Source organism: Nicotiana tabacum, chromosome 8 (genome assembly GCF_000715075.1).
Source record: "Nicotiana tabacum cultivar K326 chromosome 8, ASM71507v2, whole genome shotgun sequence".
Classification (NCBI taxonomy): domain Eukaryota; kingdom Viridiplantae; phylum Streptophyta; class Magnoliopsida; order Solanales; family Solanaceae; genus Nicotiana; species Nicotiana tabacum.
Genome location: NC_134087.1, coordinates 95,513,929 through 95,519,049, shown reverse-complemented (window position 1 = coordinate 95,519,049; position 5,121 = coordinate 95,513,929). Strand labels below are relative to the sequence as shown.

The window sequence follows — 5,121 nt, the reverse complement described above, 5'->3', positions numbered from 1 at the left end:
TTCGAGCTTCCGTCAATTTACTGATGGTGTACCTTCACGTTCGAAAATATGGGGTGTAACATTGCAGATATGGGAATTGCGAACCCATACTTCTGCTAAGTTGGGAATTGCGAACAACTTCTCGCATTTGCGAGTTGGGAATTGTGAAGAATGCGTCGCATTTGCGACGACTGGCTAAGAGGGGAGGCATCACATTTGCGATAGATTTCCTCGGAATTGCGAGGTAACTGGCCTGGGCCATTGTTCGCATTTGCGAACTCACATTTGTGAGCCAGGCTTCGCAAATGCGAAGCCTGCAGGCCTGCAATGCAACAGCTGAAAGTCTGCAATTCCTCAAGTCCAAAATCCACCCCGTGGCTTATCCAAAACTCACCCGAGCCCTCAGGACTCCAACCCAAACATGCACACCAACCTAAAAATATCATTCGGACTCGCTCGTGCATTCAAATCACTAAATAACATCAACAACTATGAATTTGGCATCAAAATCATGATATTTCTTAAGAACTTCAAATTTTCCAATTTTTCTGAAAAACGATCTGATTCACGTCATTTCAAGTTCGTTTCTTACCAAATTTCACAGACTTATCTTAAATCACATATAAGATCTATACCAGGTGCCGGAACCAAAATACGGGCTCGATACCATCAAGTTTTAAATGCATTTCATTTCCAAAACTCATAAATAATTTCAGAAAACAATGTTTCTTTAAAAATTCATTTCTCGGGCTTGGGACATCGGAATTTGATTCCGGGAATACGCCCAAGTCCCATATTTTCCTATGAACCCTTCGGGACTGTCAAATCACGGGTCCAGATCTGTTTACTCAAAATATTGACCGAAGTCAACTTAAACTCATTTTAAAGGCAAAATTCATCATTTTTCACAGATTTTCACAAAAATGGCTTTCCGGCTATGCGCTCGGATTGCGTACGCAAATCGAGGTAATGCCGAAAGAGGTTTTTAAGGCCTCAAAACGTAGAATTTACTTTTAAAACAAGTGATGACCTTTTAGGTCATCACAAGCTGCCTGCAATCTTCTGTTTTATAACCATGGGTGCCATGATACTTGCATATTTGGTTGGGGTTTCTCTCGGCCAGATCGGTCTACAAAGGTTGAGGCCATCTAGTATCCTTGATACGTTTGATGGATGATATGATGCCTGATGCATCTACGCTAAAATTATTTTCCAATAATCAAGGAGCTTCTTTAGGCCCGGCATCCCTGTCAAAACCACTTTTGCTTACGAGTCCCCGTGAACTTTGACCTCAATCGTTTCTCCTCTCATTTCGTGCAAAGTTTTGCCCAAACTCGTTGCCTCTTCGATCTCCGTTGTACGGTTGGTACCGATAATTATTCGACATTGGCTCTCGATCGATATCCCTTTTGATTCTATCCATGGGCTTGTTAGGATAAACGAACCTGGAGGGAGTTCCTAGTTGGTCATCCTCGACTCTGATCTTTGACTGATATCGATTATGTACATTGGACCAAGTGACAGCTGGATACTCGATCAAATTTTGCTTCAACTGTGAAGCTATGGAACTCCGAACATTGAGCATCATCGGTGACCGGTGGCAAATCCATTCTCTCCGTTTGGAATCGAGATACAAATTCCCTGAGCATCTCGTTATCTCTCTGTCTTACCTTGAAGAGGTCCGACTTTCTTATTGCAACCTTAATGGCTCCGGCGTGCGCCTTTACAAAGGAATCTGCAAACATAGCAAATGAATCAATAGAATTAGGTGGTAAATTATGGTACCATATCATGACACCCTTCGATAGAGTCTCCCCAAATTTCTTCAGCAATACGGATTCAATTTCATCATCTTCCAAGTCATTTCCTTTGATGGCACATGTATACGAGGTGAAGTGTTCATTCGGATCAGTTGTCCCATTATACTTCGGAATCTCGGGCATACGGAACTTCTTGGGGATTAGCTTCAGAGCCGCACTTAGGGGGAAGGGTTTTTGTACAAACTTTTTAGAATCTAGTCCTTTCAATATCAGAGGTTCCCTCGAGATCTGGTCGACCCTAGAATTATAAGTTTCCACTTTTTTACCATTTTCCTCGATCTTCTTTTCCCTAGTCTCGATTCACTTCGTTAGTTCCTCGAGCATCTTTATGATAGCAGTATTAGTCTCCGATTCTCCTCCATTTGATCCCTTTGGCACCGATTCGGCTCTATGAACAACATCTTGTGATGGCTCGAGCTCGATCCTGCTTGATGCACGATTCTGATTCTGGAGTTGTGCTATTGCGGCTTGTTGAGTCTACAACATTTTGAATATCATTCGAAGGCTAATCCCACCTTCTTCATCGCTCTGTGCTTTTTGATCAGCTATTCGAGCATCTCTGCGGGTGCTATTTTCATGATCGACGCCCAAATTCCCATTAATGGCAATATGGGAGCTGACGTTGATTGGGTCCACGGGCGGAGCTCCATCAGGGTTGACTGGAGGTACTCTGTTTCCTGGGACGGCTTTGTTTTCATTCTCGCCATGAAGACCAAGGTCGTTGTCTGTGTGTGTGGGTGCTACTTAGAAGTTTGACATGTTGATCCTGAAACCGAAGACACTTCAAAGAACAAGCTTAAAATAATCTGTGTTACGAAAATTGTACCAGGCAATCACTATTATCCTTAGCCCCACGGTGGGCACCAAACTGTTTATCCTTAAAATTGGATAACAATTAAACTTATAGGTGATTTTAAAGATATATGGTTTCACTTGGCACAAAATGATAAATATGAGGATTAATGCTAGAAATTAACAGTAAAATAAAGCAAACTAATGTGATGAACAATTGTGGTCCTCGAGCTAAATCGCCCTTGAACCAACTGAGTATGCTATTGGAAAAGTATGAACTGAACAGTATAGCTTAAGAGAGAGAAAATGTAGTATATTTCTTGATTATGCGCGAATGTATGATGATTACAAAATGATTAGAAGCCTCTTTATATAGTAGAGGAATCTTATTTATGGTATAATTCATATTACAGAAGGAAATCCCATGATTGGATAAATGTCCGGTCTTGACTTGATATGTGCCGAGATTTCCGCCACGGTCCTTGCCCGATCACGGATATCTCGGCTTTCTATTATTCGACCTAGCAAGCTTCCTTCAATCTCGCTCAATCTCTTTCTCGCTTCGGTCTCGATCATGGCAGATCTTGATCTTGATCGGCCATTGTTTCACGAGCTTACCAATCCATCTCCGTACCATGGTCCGATATAACCGAGCTCGAGCCTTAATCTGTCACCCCAATTTCGGTTAGTCATACAAACTTAGGCAAGCTCGATTTTCACCGGATATAGTATTAAGGGTAACAATTTGAGTGTCAAGCTATTTGGAACGGTTCAAAGAAAATTACGGTAGAAGCAGCGGACCAGCGGTTAATAAACTCTTCAAAAAGTTGCAAATCGTTCACATAGTATGTAGTAATTAAGAGTTTTATTTCTTCTTATCATAAGTAGATCTAATCGACATGCATACTAACTCCCCTCCTTGTAGACTCAAGGCAAAATAAGGCAGAAAGTGTTTTATTGCAGGCCAGCTCCAGGCAAATATATCATGTAATTCAGCAAATTGTAGGATTTGTAATTAAAATTTGCCAACATAAGAGGAAATTTTATGCATATATTAAGATCAATTTCCGAAGAAATAACATAATCAGCAATCACAGCTGTATATGTTCCTTCAAGACCAAGCTATTTATAAATCAATTAATAAAAGTTGGATTTTACTTATAAAGAAAGTTGAAAATCCATAGCTTATTTGTGGTTAGAATTGAGTGGTAATGTTTTTATTAAGCTTATATTGTTTCTCCCTAATGATTTAGAATGGCTTGGTTGAAGAAAATTGACGAACACGTTGTTGGATTTTATTGAGCTTGAAAAACATTTGCTGAAGAAGACAAAGATAGTCTACTGATCTTTGAAAGTTTTGGTTTAATTTAACCATTGGAAATTGTTATATTGGCATTAGAAGGTTGAATATCAAAGTTTGAAGTCATTTGGAGTTAATTTGGACTAAGTTGGATTAAATTTAAAACAGAAAATGTGTTGGTAAAATTTTCATACATATAAGTTTTGACGTTCGTCAGATTTTGTGAATACTTTATATCAATATAAACAACTTATAGACCACCCAAGAGTTGAGATGGGAAAATCAAAGAATATTCACATTATTGGTAGACCGAACAATACTCATAACTTTTTCCTTTTTTAAAAAAAGAAGAGTTATTAGTAGTCACTGTCATGAAGTTTTAAATTTCATAGGTGAAAACTGTAGTAATTGAGAGCAAGAATTTCAATAACATCATTTCAATATTCTTTGTAAGTAGATACACGAATTACCTTGAGTCGTGTTGGGCACTATCCTGAGAAATTATTTCAGCAGTGTAAATATTTCTCTAGGATTAAACAAGCTTACCTCTATTTTATTTAGAGGATACAGGATTCAGCAAAATATTTATATTACAAACCTAGCTAACAAGTAGAAAAAGTAAGTAAGAAAGGAAACAACTAATATTTAATATTGGACAACAAAAGAAGAAGGGAGGCATGAAAGGAAAGGAGAAGAATGCTGTTTTTGCTGATGGTAATTTTCTTGTCAAGTGAGAGCCTATTTATATTTATAATTGCATGAAACTTGGCTTTTGTATGGCAAAAACGTGGCTGAACATTTGCCACTTTTTAGACTTCTTTTGTCACTAATCATAACCTTCTAGAAGGGCTAAAACACTTGTTCAAAGGGCATTAAAATATTGCCACAGTTCCCCACTATTTTAAAGACCTTTTGAAATAAACTTGCTGGATTTGTATGGTCTAAATGTAATAGGTTTGGTGTCTTCTAGACTATGAACTAAACTTAGATCAATAAAAATTTAACTCACAAAATTACTGATGAAATATAATATTTCTATGAACCAATAATTCTTATTATAAGTCAGAGATTTTATCAATCACATTTTGACCCCCGGTAATTTTGTTGTTCAACGCGATTTTGCGCCCAATAGGTCATGCGCGTGCCTGGTTATTCATGAGAGCTCTAGAGACTAGACCAAAATCTCATAGGAGCGGCCCAGTCCACTCTCATATAGGTGAATTCGTCAAG

At 38.5% G+C, this 5,121-nt stretch overlaps 1 long non-coding RNA gene across 1 annotated transcript; it reads right to left on the bottom strand.

The window, feature by feature from the left end:
- Positions 1 to 2,889: 2,889 nt before the first annotated feature.
- On the bottom strand, positions 2,890 to 4,591 carry LOC142163586 (uncharacterized). Its single transcript, XR_012694534.1, has 2 exons — positions 4,362 to 4,591; positions 2,890 to 3,258 (listed from the first exon to the last, which is right to left on the bottom strand). It is a non-coding gene; the product is annotated as an uncharacterized LOC142163586 (long non-coding RNA).
- Positions 4,592 to 5,121: the final 530 nt, after the last annotated feature.